We start from the raw sequence: 15953 nt of genomic DNA on the forward strand, positions 1-15953 counted from the left end.
GATAGTTAGCACTGACATGGCAATTTAACATTTGCAAAGTGCTTTACAAATATCTTAACTGATCCTAATAATCACCCTTGGAGGGAGATGCTATTATTATTCTCATTTTACAGATTAGGAAACTGAGGTTCATAGGGACTATGAACCCAAGGTCACACAGCTAGTAAGTGTCTGAGGCTGGATTTGCACTCAGGTCTTCCTGATTCCAGGCCCCGTATTCTAGGCTCTATAGTGATCTCTGGCTGCCTCCATTCTATCTCCCTGGCTATTATGTTACAGATGTAGTTTACTGAGATTAGAGTAAAGGACTTGACAAGGACATCAAATAAGCATTTATAAAGCACCTACTATACGTATCTTGCATTGTGGTAGGTGGTGGAGTACAAAGATGAAGGCAAAGTTGCCCCTGTAGTCAAAGGGCAGCATACTAATGACAGGACAAAAATGGAAGGATGTCGGTTGGACGATGGTACAGTAGGAGCTAAGCTTGGGACACAGAAAAAGTCATCATTAATGGCTGCATCATATTTTATGGAGGTCTGCAGTGAGGTGCTCCAGGGATCTATGCCTAGCTTTGTGCCATTTAATGCTTTTTAATCAGCAATTTGGATAGAGGGACATATGGCACACTTTTCAGATCTGCAGCTGATACATAACAGGGAAGAATAACTAGTCCACTGGATAACAGAATCATGATCCAGAAAGGGATTTTTTTTTCATTTATGGACTAGAATGCTCCTGCGAGCCCCTCCAAAGCCAATATTTTGTAAGCTGCTCCCTTGAAATGCTCGATGTTTATACATAGACTGCATTAAGTCTGTGTAGAGGTTAGACTTGACAATCACAGGGTCTCTGAATCTTTAGATTTCCTAAGGATACATATTCTGAATGTCTAATGTGGAAAGAAATTCAAATCCTTCAAGGTGTCAGGGGAAAGCACCCACCAACTCTAAATAGAAATGCTCAGGAATCTGCCTTATTCAGGTGATCAGAGGGGTCACATTTGTAATGAATAGACAGGAGAGAGAAAGACTTTGATCATCCTTTGTCCTTACATAGCTTGTCTAAAAAAAATTATTGATAGCTTTTGTTTTTCTAATACCATGTTTCCTAATTCCATATCCTGACCCCCTCCCCAGAGAACTGCCATTCCTTATAATAAAGAAGAAAAGAAAGACAGCAAAAGTAACCGACATATTGAAAACACTCCCACTCATCTAAGTGTTCCACTGTCATGTTCCCCAGAGTTTCAAAGCTGCAGCAGGAGGTGCCTTCCCACATATCTTCTCTAGGGCCAGGCTTGGTCATTATAAGGTCATGGTATTCTGTTTTGACCCATTTGTCATCGTGCTTTCTATTTACTTTATTGTGGTGAGTGTGTACGTGGTTTTCTTGTTTTATCTGACCTCACTTTACATTTGTTCAATTAGCATGTGTTACCATGTGTCAAGAACTGGGTTAGAGCTCAGGATACAAGTAATAATCCCTACTATCCAAGAGTTTATGTTCTAATGAAGATAAGTATGTGTTAAAATAGTTATAGAATAAATAGGAAGTGAATAAACATAGATACATGCAAAGTAATTAAATATAGACAGGTTTGGGAGGGAGGGCACTAACTGTTGGGGGGGATCAGGTGAAAATGGTACCTCATCTCTAACTTTTCTTATTTTTTATTTTTATAATTTTTATTACATTATTTTAAAATATTTTATTTTTTCCAACTGCATGTAAAAACACAGTTTTTAATATTCATTAAAAAAACTTTTTTATTCCAAATTCTTCCTCTCCCTCCCCCCTGCCAAGACAGTAAGCAATTTGATAAAGGATCTACATGTGCAGTCATGAAAAACATATTTCCATATTAGTCATGTTGTGAAAGAAAACACAGACAAAACACACAACCCCCCCCCCCCCCACACACACACACACACATAGAGTAAAAAATAGTATGCTTTGATTTGTATTCCAATTCCATTAGTACTTTTCTCTGGAGGCATTTTTCATCTTAAATCCTTCAGAGTTGTCTTGCTGAGAATAGCTAATTCATTCACCGCTGATCATCATACAATACAATGTTGCTGTTACTGTGTACAATGTTCTCCTGGCTTTTCTCACTTCACTTTGTATCAGTTCACATAAGTCTTTTCAGGTTTTTCTGAAAGCATCCTGGTTGTCTTTTCTTATAGCACAATAGTATTCCATCACCATTATATACTGCAGCTTGTTCAGCCATTCCTTAAATGATGGGTAATCTTTCAATTTCCAATTCTTTGCCACCAAAAGAAGAACTGCTATGTACATTTTTGTACATATAGGTTCTTTTCCTTTCTTTTTAAAATCTCTTTGGTACACAGACTTAGTAGTGGTATTGCTGGATCAAAGGGAATGCACAGTTTGACAGCCCTTTGGGCAAATCACTTTTCAGACTGGTTAGATCAGTTCACATTCCACCAACAGTGCATTAGTGTCACAATTTTCCAACATCAGCTCCAACATTTGTTATTTTCCTTTTCCGTCATGTTAGTCAATCTAACATGTATGAGGTGGTACCTCAGAGTTGTTTTAATTTGAATTTTTCTAATCAATAGTGATTTAGAGTACTTTTTCGTATGATTATAGATAGATAGCTTTGATTTCTTTATCTGAAAAACTGCCTGCTAGTATCCTTTGACCATTTATCAATTGGGGAATGACTTGTATTCTTTTGATGGGTCTTTGTCAGAGAAACTTACTGTAAAAAATTCCCCACAGTTTTCTGCTTTCTTTCTAATCTTGACTTTGTTGGTGCAAAACCTTTTTAACTTAATGTAATCAAAATTATCCATTTTACATCCTGTAATGCTCTCTATCTCTTGTTTGTTCAAGATTTCTTCCCTTATCCATAGATCTAACCGATAAACTATTCTATGCTCCCCTAATTTGCTTATGTTTAAATCATGTACCTATTTCGACCTTATCCTGATATATAGTGTGAAAAGTTGGTCTTTTCTGTTTCTGTTTCTGCCAAAGTACTTTCCAGTTTTTGTCAAATAGTGAGGGTTTTGTCCCCAAAACTTGGATCTTTGCTATTTATCAAACACTAGATTACTATGGTCATTACCTACCATGTATTGTGTACCCAGTCTATTCCACTGATCTACCACTCTATTTCTTAGTCAGTAGCAGATTGTTTTGATAATTACTTCTTTATAAGTGAGTTTGAGATCTGGTAAGAAGGAAGAGAGGGTCTCTATGAAGCCGTAGTAAGGAAGGAAATGTATTTCAGGCAAGTGAGATGACTCAGTGAAAAGACTCAGGGATAGGAGGAGACAGAGTAGATCATATCTATTGTTCCATTACATTCATGTACCACAATTTATTTAGCTATTCTCAATTGATGGTATCTTCTACTTCTAGTTCTTTGCTATAAAAAGTGCTGTTATAAATGTTTTGGTATCTCCTGGGTCTTTCTTTCTGTCTTTGATGCCCTTGGGGCATATGCCTATCAATGGAATCTCTGGGTCAAAGGGTATGGACATTTTAGTCATTTTCTTCTCTTAATTTTAAATGGCTTTCCAGAATAACTGGATTAATTCTCAGTTCCACCAGCAATGCATTAGTTTTGAATATCCTCTTCCTTGAGTGACTTCAGCAAACATTAATAGCAATTAATAACAAATTTGCTCCTAATTAGACAGATAGGTAAATTGTATTATAGCTGATACAAAGTGTATACAAATGCAAGAAGCTTACGTTGGCTATGCAGGCAGAAAACTATGAAAATGCCACTTTTGGTAAAGAATACATAACCATTTAGGATATAAACATATTGATAGTTAAAGTGATCATCTCTTTAAAGAGAAGGACAATTGAAGCTGAGGGAGAGATATCAGCTCCTTCAGCTTGCCAGAGATACCATGGGATGCTAGAGAAAGGATTATTGTGCTGGGAGTAATTCTTACCAAAATTGCTTATTTTGGAAAAAAATGCCAACATATAAGTTATAACACTCTGAGAGCCCCAAACCAAATTTTAGGGTTACCAAGAAGACCTACCCCAATCCTTCTAGGCCTCTGTAGTCCAGACCAATATCCCTGGGACTGGGGAAAAATTATCCCAGTCTGGGATAGGAAAGAGATGGATGGATGGCCTTTACTGGGAAGTTTCCCTTAGATCCAGGGTCCTTCACCTTTCTTGTGTCATGGACCCCTCTGGCAGTCTGATGAAACCTGTTGATCCTTTTTCAGAATAATATTTCTAAATGCATAAATTAAAATGCATGGGATTACAGTGGAAACCAATTACGTTGAGATACAATTATCAAAATGTACATTTTTTAAATTCATGGATTCCAGGTTAAGATTCCCCAGTCTAAACATTTTTTGTAGACATTTCTCTAACCTTGCCTTTGTAATACCTAATTCCCCATGGTATGTTCCTGTTTATCTAGCCCTTGCCCATCTATCCTTGAGTTTTGCTCCATAAAGCAGATTTTCCCAAGGCCATCATCAGGACAAAATGCTCATTACCTTAACCTTTCCTCCATTTTGAATTCAGCAGTGTTATAATAAATGAAGCCAGTTAATGAAAGAGGAAGAAGGGAGAGTCTTCCAGTTACCAGAGTGGTTAAAACCTTGTATTGAAACCTTTAGTTTCCTGATTTGGGAATTGAATCTGGGGTAGTAGGGTTAGGGTGGAGGAAAAGGGCAGAATGATTCATTCTCTGTCAGCCCCGTTTATTCCATGGTGACTGTCTCCAGCATGATGCAGCAAGATCAGGGGAGCCCAGGCCTCTGACCTGGCAGGAAAGATGGGTTAGGCAGCATGTCAGCACACCAACCTTTGCCCTTATTTGCTCTTGGTGAGGGCAGCCCTGCCAGGAAGCCGACACTCCCCTCTTGCTGTGTCTCTGCCCCACAGTCCTGATTCACCAGTGATCCCCAGTGGCTTATGAGTGGACACTCCACTCAGGCGAGGGTACATGGAGACTGCTGGGAGCCAAGCGGCCAGAAGATCACCTCTAGAGTGACACAGAGAGGAATTTTTGGAGGGTGGGCTTAGATGTCTTTGAGCACACCCATAAATGAAAGCTTCCAACTCCTGGCCTCTTTTCAGAAGGCAGGCTTATCATTAACCAGCTTGCCTCCTCTCTCCAAAAGCCTGGCCCCTACCCAGGGCAACAGGGCATACGAGCATTTAGGTTGGGTGCCTAAGAGACCTGAAAGGGCAAAACCCCAAGTATGGGTGGGGACAAGGGCTTTTAGCCCCTCCTGCTGGTTCTGCCCTCAACTGGGAGCCAACAAATCTCCTTGCAGGTTTTGCCTTTGCTGCCAATGAAATATCAGCTTGAGGTACTTTAAAATAGAGGGGTGGGGGAAGAAGGAAATCCTTTCTTTTATGCCAAATGAAGCAATTTTCTTCCTCGGAGAGCTGCTGAAATTGTCGATGTATAGACATGCCTCTTCATGGTTCCTTTCTCATTGTAAATGGCTGTCACAGCAGACACTCCTTTCTCCTCCAGTCCAGTTCAGTCCAGTCCTGTCCAACAAACATTTGTTTCCTATCCAGAAAGTGCCCGGCACCAGGTCAAGTGATGGGGGTGCAAAGACAAAATGAACGTTAGTCTTCAGGGAACTTACATTCTACTGGAGAATGTGAAATAAACCCGAAAAAATAGATTGGAACCTACCTGGGGGGTCTTCACTAGGAGCATTGTAGGGATTTTGGAGCAAAACAGGAGCAATGGAAGACTTTTGTTCTTGGGGGTAATATGGTCGTCCTTGTGAATTATGAAGTTAAAAATTATTGCACTATGTGTCTGCCATGCACTGTGCTAAGCACTTTACAGTTATTATCTTATTTGATGCTTACAACAGCCCTATAAGGTAGGTGATGTTATTATCCTTATTTTAAAGATGGAGAAACTGAGTCAGTAATTTGCCCAGGATCACACAGCCTCTAAGTGTCTTAGGTTGGATTTAAACTCGAGTCTTCCTGATTCCAGGCTCTATCCACTGCACCATCTAGCTGCCCTTGGGCAATGGAAGGAGAAAGGAATTGAAACTAGAGGCAGGACAGACTAGAATCAGGCATTGAGAAAAGTCAGCACTGTTAACTCTTCTCCCCCTCTGGCGCCTGCCCAGAGAATCTTAATTTATTCACTAATCTTTACTTACTCCTAAAAGTCTTTTCTATGAAACCAGTAATTGTGCGAAGCATAAGGGGAAATTCTACGTGCTGAAAGAGTCTTTGAATTTCTGGAAGGCTTGGGTAAATTTCCAAATCCTCAAGGAAGCCCCTTTGCCACATGGAGAGAGGGTGTCCCATGTCTCCAGGAGAGTCATAGGATAGTCCTACCTGGAGGCAGAACTACTGAGCTGATATCACTGCCTTTAAAACATGTGATTCTAAATGTAAAGAAGGGTTGGACCAACATTCCAGACCATCACAGAGAGGGGCCTGGGACTGGCTGCACTGCTCCTGGATTAGATCAGGACTCAGGAGAACCAGGTTCTAATCCAATCTCTCCTCCCCACCCCCACCCCCACCAAGCGTGACTTTAGGCAGGTTACTTTCCTTCAGTTCTAGCCTTCAGTTTCTGAATCAGTAATTCTAACAACTCACAACTCAGATTGCTGAGTGAAGTTGCATCTGGAGTTGGGAAGACCTGAGTTCAAATCTAGCCTCAGCTACTTCCAGCTATGTCTTTGAGAAAGTCACTTAACCTCTGTTTACCTTGGTTTCCTCACCTGTAAAATGGGTTTGGTAAAAGCAGCACTTATCTCCCAGGGTTGTTGTGAGGATAAAATGAGATATTTGTAAAGTGATTTAGATTTTGTGTGCTCCTTCAGGACTGAGATTGTTTTTGCCTCTTTGGGTATCCCCAGCACAGGGCCTGGCATATAGCAGGCGCTTAATCAATGTTTATCGTCTGACTGACATTTCAATAAAAGGCCATGTGGCATAATGGAAAAAGAACTGGCTTGTGAACCAGGAAGACCTGCTCTACGCTGGCTGCAAGCCATCTCACCAACCTCTGTGTTCTGGGCAAACTGTCTAAGACATGAATCTTCATTTGAGAGCTGTGAACTTAAAAAATATATATTTTGACATCCATATTTTGATGTAATCGATCTTTTTTGTAATCTTATGAATTTTATTTTATGCATTTAAAAACAGTATTCTGAGAAGGGATTTGCAGGCTTCACCCAATACTGTTACAAAGAGTCTAGGACACAAAAAGAGAGTAGGAACTGCAGAGAAAGTAGAACCTTCAGTGCTAGAGGGAGTTTTTTCAGCTCAGACTTCTATAGGCTACTGAAGTCCCAGGTCCAGTCCCTCTTCCTATCCATTCTCTGTCCTACTAAATTCCACCTCTGACACTGACTCAGTAGCTGTGTAAGCATGAGCAAGTCTCTGAGCCTCTGCTTTTTCATCTGTAAAATGGGCACACTAAAACTGTCCCTGCAAACTCTGCCTCTACCTAGCCCCTAGCCCAGTGTCTGGTACAGGGTTGGTTTTTGTCCTTCATACTCAAAGATAACAGGGAAGTGATGCCATGACATGCAAGCAAATTGTATTTAAGTGAGGGAGGGATGTGCAAAATGTGCTTAAATAATGAAAACTTGACCGTGAGGTATGCAGCTTTCCTCAAACACACAGGGATAATGCCCACTGGACTGGGATTCCTTTTAGGGTCAAATGAAATAATGTATGTACAGTGCTTTGCAAACCTAAAAAATGGTATATAAATATTTTTGATCCCTATTTGAAGGGTACAAAGAAAGTTCTTGGAGAAGGGAGATCACTCTCATAGAGAGTGTTCAGCTTTCTAAAGGGATCACAGTATTAGAGAACTAGAGCCCTCAGAGGCCGTCTGTTTTACAGATGAGGAGACTGAGACCCAGGTAGGACACATATAGAGGGTATCCCCTATCTCTGGCACAATGATGGGATAGTCCTACCTGGATGTTCACCCAAAGTTACTCAGACAATAAGTGGCAGAGTAAGGTACCCAAACCCTTGAGGATGAAGGATTTGATGTGATCTCCCAGGTCCCTAATTTTCTGTGCTGTCACATCTGGCTTTCCCCTTTAAATGTCAACTGGATGCTATGCCTTGGTTCCCTAGCCCCCTTCACCTTTCCAAGGGCACTCTGGGGGCTGGTTCCCTCCCAGCTGGCTGAAGATCCACAAAGGTCAGAGAAAAATATCCTTCCCTTCTTTTACAAACAAACAAAGCCAATGCATGTGCTAGAAAAGTTAAGATGTATTAATAGCCAGAGATTTTGTTTTCCCATTCTGGTGCTTGTCCCGTTCCACTTGGAGGAAAGATAAGAGAACACATAATGTTCTCCTTCTACACCCCCCACCCCCCACCCTGGGACAGCAAGCCAGGAGGCAGGGACCATTCTGTTTAAAGTTGTTCCTAATGCATAGACTCTGAGCAAAGAGAATGAAAAGTTTATGTTCAGTTATCCTTGGCTACCGTTGCTGCTAAGCAGAGAAACTCGATATTGTTTAAATCTTCCAGGCAAAAGGGTTGCAGGGCAACCTTTAAACAATAGAAAATACCCCAAACTATAAAACAAAGCCTTTGAAGGTTGGAAATGGGGCTTTCTTTTCTTTTTTCTTTTTTTGCATTTTCCTTCTTGATGCAGTGATTCCAAAATTGGGAAAGGGGACATATCTTGACCATTTTGCACTTTTCTTGCTCAGCAGGTCATTCCTTTGTCTGATTCCATCTTTAGGAAACTGAAAACGGTTCCTTCCTCCCAGAACCCTCATTTTTAAGGAAAGTATCCAGGTCAGCCGTGTGTTGCTTCTTCACACTCCACTCCTGACTTGAGACTTTCTCCATCCTTCTTCACTTCCCCTTTATCCCTTTCAATTTCTTATGTGTTTGTCTTCCCCCAATAGAGTATAAGGTTCTTGAGGGCAGGGATGTTCTCTTTCTCGGTGGCACATAGAAAGGGTTTAATAATCAACGCTTGTTGATTTGACTTGGGATGATAACTGTAGATTAATCAAGGATGAATGAAAATGACCTGTTTTTCCATCCTCTCCCCCTTTCCCTCTGCCTTTGGACTTTTGTATGTGGTCAGCCCTTTATCCTCATGTGGGCAGAAAAAGTGGGGAAACTGTGAGAGGTTTAAAAGATGCTCTGTTGTTCCAAGATGTTTCAAGGACTGCACCCGTTATATTCTCCCTAGACTCTGACTTGCACTGGGACTAGCACTGCAGATGGAAGAGGCTTGGAGTGAGAAGGGGTTAGAGACTAGGTCAGTGGGAATCAGGGTGAATGGGTATGGCACCCTCCTGCTCTACATTTGGAGCTCTATGTTCTCTCCCTTCCAGGCCTGAAGCAACCAGCACATTCCCAGATAAACAGACACACTACACCCCCCTTCTTTGGTGGTGTTGTCAAAGACAGCTTGCTTCCCTTTCCTTTTTCTCAGCAAGGTCAGATCTCGAACTTTAAGGCTGGTATGCTGGACCAGGTACTGCCATCTCTAGTGGTTATTGATCTGGAGGGCTTACTATATGGAGAGTCAAAGGGTAAAGAACTGGAAGAGACCTAACTTTTTATTTTAAAGATGAAGAAATTGAGGCCTGAGGAAACAACAACTTGCCCAAGGTCACACAGCTAGGAAATAGTAGAACTGGGATTCTAAATCATTCCGTTATATGAGCTAAGAGGATGGCCAACATATTTGTTACTTGATGGACTTTTAATAGGGATGTACATTATTTCAATGGATCAACCAAACTATAGTTAGTAAGTGGATAGCGAATGGGGAGGTTGGAACAAATAATTAGGAATTCTAGCTCTCCAATACCCCATGGCTCCCTGTTATGGTCAGAATCAAATATAACCCTCCCCCCTATTAAAATCTTTCATAACCTCACTCCTTCCTACCTTCCCAGTCTTCTGACATTTCACTATCCTCCCCAGTGATGCTGGTCTTTTTTGCTCTTCTTTGCACAAGACACTCCATCTCCCAACTCTGTGACTCTTCCCTGAGTGACCTCATGTCTGGAATGCTCTCCCTTATCTCCACCTCCTGGCTTCAGTTGTCAGCTAAAATACTTTGGCCAAAAGACCTTTCCATCTCCCTTAATGCTAATGCCTTCCTCCTGATATTATTTCCAATTATTACTGTATCCATCTTGTTTGAATGAGTTAAACATTAATTAATCCCTTACTATGTACTAAGTGTTGAGGACACATATAGAAAAGGCAAAAGCTTCGGGAGCTCCCAGTCCAGTGAATTGTTTGTGTATAGTTGTTTGCACGTTGTCTCACTCATTTAGAGTGTAAGCTCCTTTTTTTTTTGTATCCTCAGAGCTAAGCACTGTGCCTGGAACTTAGTAGGTGTTCAATAAATGTTTATTGCGTTGAGATGACGAGTTCTCCGGATGAGTCAATGAGCTAAATCCTCCAAGAGCTGGAAAGGACAGTAGAGGTCATCCAGTCCAAATCCTCAAGGACCATACATTCTAATGGGAGACAGAATTTTATATTGATAATCTATATATGAGAAAATACAAAAACAAAGTAGAGAGAAGGTAACCCTAGATAGGACAGGCAAGAGGAGCTGGGAGGTCTAGGAGGGTCTTTCTGTAGGATGTGGTCCTTGATGGATTGCTTAAAGACTTTTTACCCAGAGGCAAAGTGGATACTTTATGAATAACTGTATTATTGTGTAAATAAAATGAGAAGAGAGCACCGAAAGTCCAGGAATTGGAAGGATCCTCTCCAATTTTTTAATAGCTTGTTGATTCAAAGACTCTCCCACCAACTTACCCTTCAGCCCTCCAAATCTTGGATAAATGTGCTTTGCAACTGTCGCAGGCTGCACCAGACTGATTCATTCATTACTCTGAAAGCAGACTGGAGCAGTTAGGTCCTTCTTTTCTCCCATAACCTGTGACCCACCCCAAGCAGTCACTCACAGAGAGTTCAGAGAGGAAAGGAAAACTGAGAGAAAGAAAAACAAATGCCCCTCAGGGCTGCTGGCTCTGTACCAGAACCTGCTAGAGAGTTTCTGGGCTAGGGAGAGGTCTGGAAGAAGAAGAGACCTCAGAGCCCTCTTGCTTTTTTTTTTTTAGTGGAAAGGCTTGTTGTTGTTTTTCCTTTGATTAAAACTCACGGCCAATGTTCCCAAGCCTTTCAGAAGGGAGCCTGGGAAACCTTGACTACTGAAAAACAGTCACAAGCAGTCTACTTAGCGAGTCACTACAATTGGACCTGGTAGGCAGCAGCTCTCCTTTCAGAATCGGGGCCAGTGTTTCTCCCCAGGTTCCAAAGCAAACTCCCAGGCTGTCCTTCACTGGGTCAAGTGGATACTGCTCACAGGAAAAAACCTCAGCAGCTCCCTGTTGGTGGTCTCAGAGGAACATGGGACATGGAGCCTCCCATGAAACACAGGCTGCCAGAGCCTCTGGGGAACAGCTTTCCAGACGAGAGCTTTGCAGATAGCACGTGTGTTTATCCTAATTTCACATCAATGATAAAGAAAACATTGATGGAGGTGCCTACTATGTGTAAAGCACCAGTCAGACATGGAGGGGGACATGGTGAGCAGCTCTGGTTTCTGCTCTTTGAGCTCCTTGTTTCATATTCAGGTTAAAATAGGAAATGAGGACAATTCTGTGAGAATAAGAAGGAAGGTAGAAAGAGTAACTGGGCTTGGAGTCAGGAAGAGCTGAGCTCAGATCTTGCCTCACACATAATTAGTAGCTGTGTAAGCTAATGGGTCTCTGAGCCTCTGCCTTTTCATCTGTAAAATGGATATATTGTACTTGTAGTCTCTATCTCTGCCCAGCACCTAGCATAGTGTCTGGTATACGGTAAATACTTGATAAATGCCTGATGGACTGGCATGTTTTTCTCCAATTTCACAGAGATAGAGCTGACTGGGGCTGGGACCCTTTTATAAGGGTCAGATGAAATAATGAAAGTACAGTGCTTTGCAATTCTGAAAAGCACATTTAGCCTGGGGGAATGGGAAGGAGAAATCAAGGGCTGGCTTTCAAGAAGTTATTGAGGTGGACAGGATAACACAACTTCAGAGTTGGAAGAGCCATCTTCTCCAACTCAGAACCTGAATGGACCTTCTACTATCACAGCGTCAACAAGTAGTCACCCAGTGTGTGTTAACAGACCTTGGAAAAAGTAGAATGGCAGTTCAGTTCCTTGTTGGACAGTTCTCTGTCAAGAAATTGCTTTCAGACATCAGACTCAGCTTGGCTTTTTTGCTTCTGTTCTGGTTCTGGTTCTGCCCTCAGGGCCGAGGATAGAGACCTTACCTTCTTTCCTCATAGGCTCTCTTAAGACCTCTACGGCTGACTAATCACCCACAGTCTCTTCAATCTGGTAGATTCAAGGTCATCCTAGTTTCTGTCTTCCCAATGCTCTTCAGCTTTATCTAAACTGTACAGTATAGAACTGAACAAGACACACCTGGATGTGGCCTTGCCAAGGCAGAACCTGAAGGATCAACAGGGTTTCAACAGGCAGCTTTAGAGGGAAGGGCATTACAGGAAGAGGGAACTTCACTATCAAAATTAAGGAGGTGGGAAAATGTGGAATGCCTTTGGGGAAATCATGACTAGTCCAATTTGCATGGAGTGTAAGTATGTTGAAATCATGTTTTAGAGGGCTTTCAGGGATAGATTAAGGACTTTGGGCTTAATTTGGCAGACTGAAGGAACCACGGAATGTCCATCTTATATATACACTGCTGTTAATGGAATTTTCCTTAAGCACAAATCTGACCACATCAGTCCCATAGTCAACTAATTCCAGTTTCTTTTGATTGCCTCTAGGCTCAGATATAAACTCCTTTATTTAAAACCCTACCCAACCTGGCCCTGACCTCTATTTCCCCATCCCATTAGGCATTATTCACCTTCCTGTGCTCTACCATCCTGTTCAACTGACTTGCTGTTTCCCCACTCATGACACTCCATCTTCTGGCCTCTGTGTCTTTGAACCGGCCATGCATGTGCCTGGACTGCATTCCCTCCTAACCTCTGCTCTCATGTGGTGAGCTGAAGCTGGGACCCGCCCTCCCAAGCGACTTTGTATTTGACTATTTTTTTGAATGTGTGTGTGTGTGTATACATAAACGCACAAACTAGTTTTGTTTATATAATATATATGTATGAATAGTTTTTACATATAACATTTGTAATGAGTATATTATATATTTTAAAGTATATGTAAATCTATGTATGGCATCTAGTTGGTGCAGTGCAGAGACCCCAGGGCCTGGAATCAGTAAGACCTGAGTTTAAATATGATCAGCTGTGTGACCCTGGGCAAGTCACTTCACTGTTGTTTGCCTCAGTTTCCTCCTCTGTAAAACAGGGATACTAGCAGCTAATCGATGTGAGGATCAAATGAGATAATTGTAAAGCCCTTATTACCATGGATCTCGGCATATAGTAGGCACAATATGTTAGCCATTATTAATAATATAAATTTATATTTCAATTTAAATGCATATAAACTTATACATATATGCATTTATATTTTAACATATTTTAATTTAAATAAATATATGTGAGTTCAGGATCAGAGATGGGAAGAAAAAGAGGAGGCAGTGGCTATGCAGGGTGGTGGGCAGATGGAGGCTTCTGCATGGATGATATTCTTCCCTGTCGCACGATGGTGCCCTAGAGATAGGGCTGAGGTGATTGGGGCTCAAGAACTAGGGTCTTGAGTATGCTTTTTAAGGGCGATAGACACAAGAGTGTGTGTGTGTGTGTGTGTGTGTGTGTGTGTGTGTGTGTGTGTGCGTGTAAACGTGACAACTCTAAGGCCACCCTGGAGCAAAGAAATTGTCTGTAGAAATGCCAAGGATCACTAGAACTGGAAAATGGGCCCTGGGCCAAGGCCACAGAAAGGAGCAAGGGGTGGCTGGGCCAGAGTGGGGGTGGGGCGCAGGGTGCAGCGTGGAGGTACAGGAAAGGTGGCCTGGAGTGCTTTGGGGCTGGAGAGGTGAGCTGACAAGGAATGACAAGGGCCTTTTCAGAGGCCTGGCAGAGACCCCGGGGATTCAAGGAAGGAGCAGCCGGCATCCCGCACCCGGGTGAACCTCCAGGGGCCTCTGCCAAAGGGCTGATTGAGTGCATCTAACCTTGAGTAACCTGACCTGGACTGATCCAAGTCCTTCACAATAAATAGTTTATGGCTCAATAAGAGAAGCAGGAACGTTAGACCTGGAAGGACCTTCAGGGATCGTCATGCAACCTCTTCATTGTGCAGGGGACGTCATTCAGGCTCTGCAAGGCCAAGGGACTGAAAAGTAAGAGTCAAGGTTTAAATGGCATCTTCTGCCCCAGGCCCAGAGCATTCTCCATCACAATAGCAGCAGATCACAAGTGACAAAACATTTTCCTCAGGACACACCTTGGAGGTAGAGAATAAGAGTATTATGATCCTCATTTTCCAGATGAGGCAACTGAGGCTGCTTATCCGGCTGATCAGGAGTCACACTTATCTCTTCTGAAACATCATGGTGCCTTTTATTCCCTTTGAGAAGAGCCCTGGTTCTAGGTTCAAATTCTGCCTCTGATGCTTCCTATGTAATCTTGTACGAGAACCCTTTCCTCCTTGGGCCCCAGTTTCCTCATGTAAGGGTTGGGTTACAGGGTCTCTGAGGTTCCCTTCTAGCCCTAGGTCTGGGAGCCTTTAAGCCTATGAGCCTTAACTCTATATACAACTTGTTCTACATCAAATTGTCTACGAGAATGTACCGGTGTTCGGAGGAGGTCAGGCCCACAAAGCAGGCTGCAATGACCCACAGAACTGCAAATGCGGCCAGAACCAGAGTAAAACGTAACTTGGGAGTGTTTAACAGAATAAAAAATGCCACACAAATAATTTTGATTTGCTGAGTCATCACACAGCCTGCAGGACTCTGTTTCTATTGGAGTTTGACATGGCTGTGATGGGTGTACTACTGGGGAGGGAGGGGATGGCCAGATCCAGTGCCCAACTTAGGCTGTGTGTGGTGGTGGCAGTTTGGGGGGGCATCTACCAGAGACACCCTCCTGTTGGAACATGGTGGAACCCTTCTTTTCCATTAGAGGGTTCCAGTGACCCAGCAGTAGTTTCACTGGGTGGACCAGTGACCAGCTGGCTATATTGCTCTAGGTTCCCCTCCCAGAACTGTCTCTCTTAGGCACTCTTCCCAAATCATCACTCCCTCCCCCATACATGTGTACACGCTGAGGACAGATGCGCCATTTCTGGTTAGAAGATAACATGATGGGGGAGAAGCTTCAGGTCAGATGCAAATATGACTGTAGGAAAACTGGAAACAAAAAATGGAAGGGGAGAATTCCAGGGAACATGTGCCGACAGAACCGGTGTTTGAAAGAAATCACTTACGGGCCGGAGGCAATGGGGAGACAGGGCCAAAGATGGGAGCCAAGCCCACTTCTCCCCTTTACTGCTATTGCTTACATCTCTATGGAAATCTGGGAGCGAGTCTAGGGCTGGCACCTGCCTCCTCTTCACTCAAGGATTCCTGACCTTTTTTGGTCTCTGGATCCCTTGATTGTCAATAAACCTTTTTCTGCCTCTTATTCAAAATAAAAGAAAATTAATTCCAGAGCAGAGATTGTTTTCAAGCTGTCTTGAGTTGTGTTGGGTGAAGCCTTGGGGACTTTTCCTCAGAACAATGGTTTTAAGTGCATAAAATGCCTAGGATGACAAAGGAAACCAGTTCCATTGGAACAGTATTGTCAAATTATTACAAAGCAAGTGTACAGAATGCATGCATGTTTACCGTGCATACGCACATGGGAAATGAGAATAGCCTCATTAATTTCAAACAGACTACTACATCACCAAATATTCTCCATGCTCCTTTGACAAACTTCTCCTACTGAATGGGGCAGCTAGGTAGTGCAGTGGATAGAGCACTGGTGCAGGAGTCAGGAGGACCTGAGTTCAAA

Source organism: Notamacropus eugenii, chromosome 4 (genome assembly GCF_028372415.1).
Source record: "Notamacropus eugenii isolate mMacEug1 chromosome 4, mMacEug1.pri_v2, whole genome shotgun sequence".
Classification (NCBI taxonomy): domain Eukaryota; kingdom Metazoa; phylum Chordata; class Mammalia; order Diprotodontia; family Macropodidae; genus Notamacropus; species Notamacropus eugenii.